We start from the raw sequence: 12,949 nt of genomic DNA on the forward strand, positions 1-12,949 counted from the left end.
CACTGGCTTGCAACTCGATCACCTAGTGCCACTCGATGCAACCTCATGATGCAATCGCACTAGAATCGCTCACTCACACAATCGGATGATCGCTATCAAGTATGTGTGAGATGGAGGGCTCCCAAGCACTCTCAAGCATGGACACAAAGTCCCCCAAGGTGCTCCACACCAGCCATGGCCGAAGGCCACTTCTATTTATAGCCCCAAGGGCTAAACTAGCCGTTACCCCTTCACTGGGCAACGGTCGGGCCGACCGGACGCTCCGGTCGTGTTGACCGGACGCTGGACCTCAGCGTCCGGTCGCTCGCAGACGATCACGTGTCCCAATTCCAACGGTCACTTGACCTGACCGGACGCTCCAGCTTCAACTGACCGGACGCTGGACCCTCAGCGTCCGGTCGTTTCCAGTAAGCTCCCGAGCATGACCGGACGCGTCCGGTCGAACGCGATCGGACGCAGCACCAGCGTCCGGTCACTCTCCAGCTACTACTACACTCCATGTCAGCGCGACCGGACGCAGGCAGGCAGCGTCCGGTGCTTTTGGATCTAGCGTTCGGTCACTTGACCGACGCTGGCATCTCCTCCATTCTCTTCACCCTTGCTCAAGTGTGCTAACCAAAAGAATTTGCATCCGGCGAAGTAGAAAATAGACATTCCATTTTCCCAAAAGTGCCACCTCCTTTGTAAATGTGCCAACACCACCAAGTGTACACCATCATGTGTATATGTGTTAGCATTTTCACAATCATTTCCCAAAGGATGTTAGCCACTCAACTTGCCACGCCACTCGATCCTAGCGACAATGCAAAGTTAGATCACTCGAGTGGCACTAGATGACCAATATGCAAACAAGTTTGCCCCTCTTGATAGTACGGCCATCTATCCTAAACCCGGTCATAAACTTCTCTACACACATATGACCGGTGAAATGAAATGCTCTAGGTTATACCTTTGCCTTGCGCATTCCATTCCATCTCCTCCAATGTCGATGCAACACATGCACCAACACGATCAACAATGATATGATCCACTTCATATCATCACATGATCATATTGGTTCATCGATCATGACTTTACTTGCTCTTCACCGTTGCCATCGTCCATCGGCGCCAAGTCTTGCTCAAGCTTCACCGCCACGCGGTCCATCACTCCAAAGCCTTTGACTTGCCCTTCACGCTTGCAACCGGTCCATCAAGCCAAGTCTTGTCTTGATCTTCTCCACCTTGATCACATGACTCAATGTCATGTCTCATGTGCAATAAGCTCCTTCATCATCACATGTGTGAGCTTTGCAACATCTCCAAGCCATTTTCACCTTCATGGCATATGTTGCTCACACACATGTACCTGTGGACTAATCACCTGTGTATCTCACATAAACACAATTAGTCCACCTAAGTTGTCACTCAATTACCAAAACTAAACAAGGACCTTTCAGCTGGCGGGAGCGGCAACGATGTGGGCGCCCTCGCGCGACCTAGACATAGGTTTTCAGGGATGACTTCTTTGGCGACGCCTTGTTGGTGCGCACTGGAGTAGGAGACGTTGTTCGGAGACACTTCGTCACTTAGCAGTAGTTTCTACTAGCTTATAACTTTTGTTTCCATTGACTAATTTATTTTTTTTCTTCTTTCATGCACTAATAAAGACACATAATTTCTACTATCTTATAACTTTTGCTCCCATTGACCGATTTAGTTTTCTCTTCTTCCTTTCACCAAAAAATATACATGTATGTTAAAACAATAAATTCAAATAGGACAATTAAATATATGTATATACAATATTGCATAACTTATAACAATCTAAAAAAAAATTGACAAATAGTCTACACTAATTACATTTTAATTAATATATAGTAAACGTGGCAGTGAAGAGAAAGAGAGAGAGAGCTAAATGAGTGAGAGGCCAAGAAGAGTCCCTCTACCTTCCCACTCTTCCCCTTTTATAAGGGGGTGTGAGGGGAGATTTTCATTATTCCCTAGTGGGACTTGCATTTATAAAAAAAAAGTCTCTAGAGGCCACAAATGGGCCCTAAAACATTATCTCACAAGCGCCTAGACTATGTAATGGGCCCCAACCACACCAATGTGGGTCCCTAACATATGATACACCTTCCAATAATAGCTCCTTAGCTATTCGGTTTTCCTTGAAAGCACAAGATCCAATAGTTGAATTCATCTAAAGTGTGGCCCAATTACATCTTGGGCCCGACACACAACTCTGGTCTAGCTATACCGAGATAGTCTAGGGATGATTTTATTTTTGGATAGTCCAGTGGCGACCCTTGTTCAAACCTCTGGGACTCTGTCTTCGGCAAAATAAGAACACCTAGGAGTATTCTAAGGTATCGTAGATTGCTCGTGGCTTGTGGATCCTCATCTTGTGTTGGTTGTGCAGCATCCGGTTGCGGGTTAGGCTTGTGATGCCTATTAGCACGTGAACCTCCTAGTGGGTGAATCGCCACAACATGGACTGGCTTGCCGGCAAGCAAGTGAATCTCGGGAGAAAATTCTTGTGTCATCTTGTCTCTGAGGAATTCATTGGTATTCATTGTGATTGATCTCTTGCCGGCTCGGTATATCCATCCCTAGCTCTTGTATTTACTTTGTCATACACTTGTGTAGTGCTAGTGGTAGCTAGTGAGTAGTGTAGCTTAATTAGTTGTAATTACTCTTGCTAGTTTGCGCACTAGTGGAAGAAGTAGTGACTTAGCCTTTGCTTGATACATAGAGATCATAGCCTACTAGACTTGTGGATAGGTGGCTTGCAACCCTTGTAATGCTAGTGTAAAATTCGCATTCGCCATTTAGTGATCTAACCATTTGTCTTAGTGTTGTTGTAGAAAAATTTTTATAGGCTATTCACCCTCTCTAGCCATTTGGGACCTTTGATAGCTTTAGTTTGTTATCTTTGCCAACGCTGCATCAATTTGAACTGTTTGGTGTCGATAATGGATTAGATCTGGTTAGTTTATAGATTTATTTGTATTAAATAGGTGACTATTTATATGCTATACATTGATTTCTCTACCTTGGCTCAATAGTCGATAGCCTGCAGCCCTGCACTATCTTGCTCTATCTTATTTCTGGATCATTGGCTCTTTGATTCATACTGTTTATACACGCTAACAGCCGGTGGCGCTTGTTTTCATTGTTTCATATTATTAACTTGCTGGATATCGGCTCTGTAGCCGGTAGCCTCGCTTATCGGCTCTTTAGCCATGTTTCACAGACATGTCTGGAGCAACACAGACATATTTCATATCATTAACATGATACATTGGAATTGTCTGGAGCAATATAGACATATTTCACATTAAATTTTCTCTTCTTATCAATTGCAGGATCAAATTAACTGGCACGCTGAATTCAAAACTAACTTGTCATGGATTGGAGTAAAGCAAATCTCCCAGATTTATCGTGTGTCCTGTGCGGTGTTTAGATTAAGATCGTCGATCCACGTATCATGTTCGTCGTTCCTTCCCTATCGGGAACTTTGTGACTGTCCCATTGACCGCACGTAGATGTAGCCTTTGTGGCTGGTCTGAACCTAGAGTGAACAGCCTACGTTTTCAAAGCAGCAGTAGCACTTTGGGCATGTTTAGCTCTCCTGCTAGGTGTTTGATTGCTCAGCCCATGTTTAGTTCCAACCCAAAATCCCAAAAAGTGTTACAGTAGCCATCACATCGAATGTTTGCGGCCCGTGCATGGAGCATTAAATGTAGACGAAAAAAAACTAATTGCACAGTTTGGTGGGAAATTACGAGACAAACGTTTTGAGCCTAAGGGCAGTTCCAATGAAAGAAACTAGTGGTTTCTATAACATAGGATATCGCACAAAAAAAGTACTGCTTTTCAACCCATGGTTTCTATGAGTAATAACTATTTTCTCTTTCTCTCTTCCAACTCTATCTTTTTCTCCAATGGGAGTGCGACATGAGCTCCCTAGAAACTAGTGGTTTCTCCCCAATGGCAATTTCATGGTTTCTTGGTGCATTGGGTCAAGAGTAGATCTGGTTTCTTCATGAAGAAACCAGGTCTATGATTTTTGCTCTCTTTCTTCATTAATTACGTTGCCATGTCAGCATTTTGCCTACGTGGCAAGTCATTTAATGAGGATAGAAACCATCATCAATGCACCATTGAGACTGCCCTAATTAGTCCATGTTTGAACACTAATTACCAAATAAAAATGAAAGTGCTATAGTAACCTAAAATTCCAACTTCCTGAAACTAAACACGGTGTCAGAGGCCATGAACCGAACAATTTCATTGCCGCATAGTACATGTTGGGTAGGCACATATATCAATTACACCCCAATAACCGAGGAGAATTTTTGGCCCCACCCAATAAAAGCCCACCACCCATAAAGGCCCGCCCGACGATGCTTTGTTTGGACAACAACTGAAACTAAAACTAAAAAGATTTTTTGATAACTGACTGAAAAAGATTTGACCTACGCGTGCCCAATTGCCACACACGTGCACCTCAGAGTAAGGCTATGTTTGGACATTTACAACTAACTTATCAGTCCACTTATTATTATATAGTATTTAGCGCAGCTCACCTAGAATCATTTTTTTTTCTGTTATGCACTTTCTTCAAGACATGATGAGTCTCCGGAAGACTTGCATACACATAGGCATAAGGATTAGAGCATTTAGGGGTAGATACAGGTTCACTGTAATATTCGTCGTGAAAATCTATGTTTATAAAAGCAATAATAATTGGTATACCCTGCCATGTCACCAATCCGAAGCAGAGGCATGAAACACAACTTGGCACAATGTGGCACATTGATTTGTAGTTGGTTTGATCCTGTGGTCACCAGGATCTCTCCATGGATCAATGGGGCCACTGCCATACACCACAGCATGCCACTGACTCCAAACTGCCTCAAGTAACCGCCAACCCCATCAGGAGATCATCTGCACCTTTGACGGGCAAGGCGGTGGAATCCTAGGGTCCATCGACCTTAGGGGGGTCACCTGACCCCACCTAGCTAGCTCAACCGCCTCTGTCACTCCTACAAAGTACCCCCTCTTCCTACACACTACAAAAGGGGGTGTTGGAGCCAAGTGAAGCATCCATCCAAGAGAGGATCAAGCAAGAGTTGAGTAGAGCTTAGGCGATGCCATATCCTTAGAATTAGAAGATAGGGAGAGAGTGAGGAGAAGCTTGGAGAGGAACCAGGCTTGTCGGTGACCTCTTCCACTTATACCTCGGTGGATGCAACTCTCATCGAGTGAAGTCTGGGATCTTCTGTGGTAACTCTGAACTTTTGCATTAATTAAGGGGGTGTTTGGGACTGCTCCGCTCCATATTTTTTAGCTCTGCTCCACGTTTTTTAGCCAAATGGTTTTAGCTCCACGCACTCCATTCGAGGAAAAAGAATGGAGTTGTGAGAGCACATAAAGAGGTGCTCCACAAACTCTAGCTTTTTGTGGAGCAGTCCCAAACACCCCCTAAGTGTTGTTTATATTACTGTTGTTTATGGGTTTCATTGCTCTTTTAGAGTCCTCGTCTTACTCTTCAACGAGATTCGGATTAGGGATTAGAGTAGTGAGTTTATAGATTAAGCTTGGTGCTTAGGCTATAGCTTTCCAGTGTTTATGACCAGGCCTCCGGATATTTTGTGGTAGACAGCCCTATCCATCCTTTCTATTCCCCAACGATAGGTCTAGTTATTAAAGCATATGGCTCATCGTGTAATTGTAGCACCAATCTTGGTTGGTGTTGTGGTTGCACCCTAAAGTAAACAATATCTTCGACCTTGTTCTTGCTTAATATCAGTTAACCCAAGGAAATCCTCTCTACCCATATCTCTTACCTCCCTTGCTCTAGCTTTAGGTGTTCTTAGTTCTTACTCTTGTCTCTTATCATTCCATGTGGAAATTCACTAGAGTTGCCTTTCGTGATCTCCCATGGGGAAGGCACAAGAACCACTCATAATCCACCGATCGGAGCCGGAGACAAGCACCACCCTCCGCTCAACGATCCTCGCTGCTCCAAGCCGTCTAGGTGTCGGCAAACATCAAGAGTAACAAGAGAAATCCGCAGCAAAACACAATCACTAAGTGCCTCTAGATGCAATCACTGCAGCAACACACTTGGATGCTATCTAATCTCACCAAATGATGAATCAATCAAGCAAGATGAGTTAGAGAGGAATGGCTATGCTCACTAGGGGTTATTCTCAATAGAAATGGTCAAGAGAGTGAGCCCAAGCTAGCTAAGCTCTATTTATAGAGCCCTCAAACAAATCCAACCGTTATTCACTTTCACTGGGCTCACAGCGTCCGGACCGGACTCTATAGGAGCGATCGGACCCACGGCCACCAGGGTCTGGTCCACCAGATCAAGCCACATGTCCCTGCCTTTGAACCATGACCATCGATCTTCAACGGTCAAAAGACCCCGCGCCACCGGCTACTTAGCCTCCAACGGACCAGACACTGCGCCATCACGACTGGACCCAGCAAACCCTAGGGTCCGGTCGGATCTAGAGAGGTCCAGAGAGGGTAAAAACCCTTTGGACCACCGAACTCTGAGCTGTCAGGGTCTAGTCCTCCACCGAGCGCCATGTCGCCTCCTTCACCTTGAGCCACAACCGAACTCTTGAACTAGCGTCCGACCACGCCACTACACCGGGTCCAAAAACAAGCAGAGAGCTCCCGAGTAGACCAGACCCAGTCCGGTGCTACCTTCTGGGCCTAGAGCCAGGGTCCGATCACTCCTCAGCGCTGGGTCCGATGCACCAGCAGCGCCCGTGACCTAGGGTTTGAGTCTGGACCGAACTCGCCCCCTCTGGGTCTAGTCCTGAACAGGTCAGGGTCTGGTCCCTATTTTTGCCTCCGTTTCTTCTCCAACTTCTCCACCCTTGCTCCCAAGTGCTAACCACCAAGTGTATCACCATTGTGCATGTGTGTTAGCATTTTCTCAAAGCATTTTCAAGGGTGTTAGCACTCACTAGAATCTAAATGCATATGTAATGAGTTAGAACAACTAGTGGCACTTTGATAATCGCATTTCACAACGAGTTTTACCCCTTTTAATAGTACGGCTATCTATTCTAAACCCACTCACACCCACTTTGTGTCTTAAGTGGCAAAATAAAATGCTCCTAACAAGTATACCTTTGCCTTGAGCCATTTTATTTTTTCTCTTTCTTCTTTTTCAAGTTTGGAGCTTGATCACCATCATCACATGTCCACCAACATCACCATGGACTTCACCTTTTGCTCCATCATTTCGTGTGTACTAACCTATCTCATATTCACTTAGAGCCAAAGGTTAGTACCTAGCATTTCATCAATTATCCAAAACCAAACTAGGGCTTTCAAGCTAACGAGCCGATAGATCTATTTATAACTCAACATAATCATGAAAACATACTATAAGCGTGATGGCACAAGCCATCGGCTATATAGCCGATGGAAACATAATGAATGAACAAAATCATGTTTTCCTAATAAACAAATCCATTAAATGATAAAATCTAACCTAACGTCATTATCAAACAGGTCGTTACGATGCAGCGATGATAGCAGACGATAGATTAAAGATTATTAGCCGATGAATCAATTTATAACAAACAAGACCTTGAACATGCACTATGTTTGATTAAAATTAAGATAAAACAATCGAAATAGCAGAATCTGACGTCAAAATAATGGTTTTAAACCGTGATATAGCAACGAGACATCAAATTAATATGATAAGAGCCGATGCGTCTTAATCTTAATCAGGTAAATTGGTGATATTGCTAAATCTAGTAAAATACCAAATATAGCAAAATCGATAACTAGTGATTTAATATCAAACCGAGCAAGAGATCAAAAGATGCATCCTTACTTAATTAGATACAAATCGAAAACTAACTAATATCAAATCAAGCTAGAGATCAAACGATGCAGCCTAACGAGATATAATACTAGTCGTGACGGTACTTACAAGCAAACCGAAGATCAAAGCCGATGCAGCCTTGCTTACTGAAGAACTCGTCGAGATCTACAGTACTCCTACTCCTAAGATTTTGGCGTGAAAGCCGAGTTGTATTGATATGTGTTAACGTCTGATTACAATAGCCGGGGTTCATATTTATACCCAGGGCCTGAGATGAGTCCCAGTTGAATAAGACTTACAATTCTTGGAACTAGATGATACCCCGCGCGTTGCTGCGGGAGTTTTCTAACATTTTTCCATGGAAACTATAGGTAGAATAGCCCCTGCAAGATTTTGTGTTAGAAAATGAAGTTATAATATGGATATACAATGCTGCTAAACTGGTAGAGAAGGTTAATAGTCTAAAGGATGTTTGAGCACATAAATTAATTGGAAAATATCATCAATACATAAATCATGGTTGTATTTATACCTCAAAACTACTAATTAGTAATTTACATCAAGATGTTAAACAAAGTTGTTTTGCGCTGCCACAACAACAATATGAATGAAAAATCAGAAATAAAATTATTAGGAGCGCACGGGGATATATGTGCATTGTCCGCCTTCACATATGCGCTTATGAACTATGACGTCATGGTATCCGTTGTGCCCATCAGAGACCTTTAGAGTTGCTGCTTTCCAAGGTTCAAAATCTGCTAAAATATTCTGAAACCATAAATCCTGTTTTCTGGAGAAACAATTACAATACATGAAACTGCAGAGATTCAAGTCAATAAATAAATTTGCCCTGCTTCACGTTGCTACAAATGGATAGAGACCTACAACAGAACCAAAGTGGACAGAACTCACGCTGCAGAGATGTTGCTTGAGAAGCGCACGAACTGATGAGGCATTGAGGCATAGAAACCTTCTGACTCTGCACGTCGGCAGGTATGCATGGCTGCCCAAACCAACCTGCTGATGCAGATAGAGCCGGCACTTGCCTGCATGCCATTGTTCATAGTCCATGACCCACGCACGATTGGATCAGCCTCGTAGAGGTAGAGAGCCTCCGTTCATGAATCTAGGCACCAGCGACTTCTCTGGCTGTAGTAGGACCTCAGCTTCCGTACTGTATGTAGCCGCGGTCCGGCCAGGCACCAGCACGACCACACCCTGGTGCCCAGCCGCCATGGCACTGCCGCTCCATCACCGTCAAGCAGCCACACCAAGCACAGATGCAATGCAATCACCAATTTCAGGTCGAGGATGCCCACCTGTGCACAGGTCACAACCACAATGCGACAAATCCCACACAGCCTGCACGCGGCCAACGCTAATATAACCGCCCCCTCCGGTCCTGTTTGTTCGCATATGCAGCCGGCGCTGCACCGCCGTTCCCACCCTGACCATCGCATGGCTACAGCCTGCACTAATGTGGAACCGCCTTTCACGATCGCCGCGCGTGGGCCATGGCCATAAACTTCGACGACGCCGCATCCCCGTCTCGTCCGATGGGGCAGCACTATCGCCGCCTTGATGTGCCCACCGCCGGAGACGAATGGGGAGGGGAGACGGCTCGGGCCACCCAAATTGCGATTGCAACCAACAGATGCCTGGAGGAAGTCAATGTAAATACTATCATCAGTCGACCATTCATTTGCCTAGCAGTTTCCTGATGCCTGCATCAATTGCTTGGAGTTTAGTTGGGCAAAGTTTGGGCAAACTTTGTATAGTGAAGATTCCCTACTGTAGCATTTCGTTTGTATTTGTGAATTATTGTCCAAACATTGACTAATTAGGCTCAAAAGATTTGTCTCGCAAAGTTAAAGTAAACTGTGCAATTAGTTTTTGATTTCGTCTATATTTAGTACTTCATGCATGTACCGCAAGTTTAATGTGACGAGGAATCTTCTTTTTGCATAGTGCACTTTTTAGGAGTTTGAAAGAACTAAACGAGGACCTGCTTGGAGTGGGAGCCCGTTGGTGTCTCTTGATCTACTCCGTGATACTGTATTTGGTGGGAGTTCAGTAACCGACTCGGCAGAGGAGGATCCTAGCAGACTTGGATGACGTGGGTGCAGGAAATTACAGGGAAATGTGCTAGTGGGGTTCTTCTGTTTAAGTATAGTATAGATAAAAGAAAACATTCTAATTTAGATAAATTAGACTCCACGCTTCCCTTTCCAGTAGAGTCTGACACATTCACGTCCCAACCGATAAACCAGCTTCTCCACGACCGAGCCAATGCTGACGTCATGAGCCATATAGCCAATTCCGACTCCAATCGTACATGGGCCGACTCGGGATCCTGGGTTCCCGTGTACCATTCCAAGATCTGGTGTAAACAATACCTCCTCAGAACGATTCATTCGTAAATGGGAACGTGATCCCTAAATATTGGGACCAAATATATGGAACATAGCTATGGAACAAGCATAGGCGGAGCTAGCTAGGTGGACATGTGGTCTATGGACCACTCTAAAATTTAGCTCAAGGTTAAACTACAGTAGATGAGCTCTTTAAAATCATGAAAATTACACATGGATCACTCTATAATTTGGTTTTACATCTATAGTGGACCACCCTTGCTTCAGATCCTAGCTACGCCACTGGGAACAAGGATTATAATCCCGAGATATTTAGATCAATATATACCTTGTAGACGCCATAAACTAATTCATAATCACTGTACGAGATCATTATAAATATAAAGGTTTGCTATATAATTTTAGGTTGTATAGATTTAATTAAAAAACGCAAATCCATTCCCTCACTGTCTTGGGGTGCAGGCCCATTTAACTTACGCACTACTAGGTCTCCAATACTCCAACGGACCAACTCTCATCGATGGACATCAGATATTCAGGGGCACGCACCGCCACCAGCCTCCAGCGCGGGAAATGGTAATCCGAGGTTTCCGGCGCCGCGCCGCCGCCAGCGCCCGGCCGGCCGGCCCCAGCACCGCGTCGCCGACTTGCCTCCAACGCCTGGCCCCAGCACTGCGCAGAGCCGCAACTAGCGCCCGTCCCATGCAGCGACCCGTCGTACGTACTGCATCGTCCCCGAACCGCGTTCCGGGACGTCCGTTCCAGGGACGCGGATCGCCGTTGCGACCCGCGATCCGTGTGACTGATGCCAAAGGTGCAGCAAGAACTTATATCCAACATATTCCACACTCATATACAGTCATATGCATATAAGATAACAACATAGCTAGGAGTGGTATCTGAAATAGGCAAACTCGTGGAATCAAAACGCGTATAGCAAGCAACCGAGACCGACTCGCAGTGAAACGACAGCGATCGACGCCCCGCCCTAGCTCAGACGTCGCGACTCACAAGTAGCAGCATGACATCACATGCACACCGACCGGCCAGACGACGACAAACTACAGTATCAGTAGCAACAGCTATTACATTTTACATTACAATGATGAAATGGTATGGTGATATTCTGTCATTGCAGTCATGCAGGTGAGGAGGATCCAGGGCGCTGCATTTCAGTGAGTGTGACGTCGGTGCCGGCTCCGGATCTTGGCGGCCGAAGAAGAAAATGATCCAGCTTCTCCGCGGCGAGATACGCAGCTGCTGCCGAGAGCGCTCCCCGGAACAGCGGGCGCAGCATCGTCTTACCCATCGAGCAGCAGCAGCAGGGCGCAACCCCCAGGAGGCAGAGTACGAAGCCGGTGAGCGCGTACCTGACCCAGGGTGGACGGACGGCTTGCCGAGTTGCCGTTGCCGACGACGGAGAACACCCCCACCACGGACGCGCCGATCGAGCAGCGCGAGGAAATGATGGCACGAGCCCTCGCGGCGCGGAAGTTGGAGAGGAAGTTCCGGTACTCCCGTCGATTCCTTCCTCGAGAGTCGAGAGAGGAATATACAGAATATACTACTGGAAACCAGTGCTTGTGGATTCGAAATGTTTATGGCTCACACCAGATAGGCTTGTTGGATAGTGTCAAGCAAGGATCATGTGGATTTATAAGCCATGTTGGCTTCGCTGCAAAAATAAACCGAAATATTGTTCCGGCTGATTCGTTGTGAGAGAAAAATACTATTTCAACTGAAAAAAAAACAAGCTAAAAAGTACGAACAAGCCAACAGTGCCATAGTGGCACCAAGGATTCCGTTCCGTGCTGCTGGCTCACCCTGTATGTAGCCTTGTAGGCTTGGGCCGTTGGACGGTTGCAGTTAGCACTTGATCGGCGTATTCCCCTTGGTCGTGGTCGGGCAGAAACTTCGGCCGGCGCGGACGTAAACATCAAGAGGTCGGAAGTCCTCCGAACAGAATATTTTCCTTTTTAACGGCAGGCAGGAACTATGCCCAAAAAGCGCTGCTTTGGCATTCGTGAGGATTGGTCGCGGTGCCAACGCGTTATGCAGCAGGCGAGGAGGTAGTGGGATCTACTCCATCCATGACCATGCATGATCATCATCTTCTTGCTCTCCATTGTTGATTCTCATGTCAAAGTGACTGCTTCTTCCCCCGAGCGCTCCCCAAGGGCGACTCGGGGGCGGCCACCTCGGTGCCCCTAGGGCCTCCCCGTCTTCCCTCCGGCCGCCGTCGCTGCCCTCCGGTGTGTGGCGGCGGCGGCCTGCGGCGGCCTGAAAAGTGGTGCCCGCCGCAGCCACTTCCTCCCCCCCGCCCTCTCTCCCACTCCTCCACCTCCATACCCTTTTCCCGGTGGTTCTCCGGTGAGCTCGCCGACCGGCGGGTCAGATCCGGGCTCCTCGGGGCCGGATCTGGCCTTCTCCTCCCCGGATCTGCGCCAGCGCGTGCTGGGCTCCTCGGGGTCAGGGCGGTGGACGCCGAATGCTGCTGCTTCTCCAGTGCCGCTGCGGCATGGGACGGGCGGTCTTGTGGCCTGGCTTCCTACGTCGCGGCGACCGGCAGCCAGCTGTCCGTCCGAGGCTTGTGGCGGTCGGATCGGGCTGGCCGCGGCTGGCTCAATAGCTAGGCAACAGTGGCCTGCTGCCGGCTGGCCGGCCCGCGGCCTTGGGCGGGTGCCATCGGCTCTGCTGCTATGGCCTATGGGGGTTCATCTCTGGGTGAA

Source organism: Miscanthus floridulus, chromosome 17 (assembly GCF_019320115.1).
Source record: "Miscanthus floridulus cultivar M001 chromosome 17, ASM1932011v1, whole genome shotgun sequence".
NCBI classification, from domain to species: domain Eukaryota; kingdom Viridiplantae; phylum Streptophyta; class Magnoliopsida; order Poales; family Poaceae; genus Miscanthus; species Miscanthus floridulus.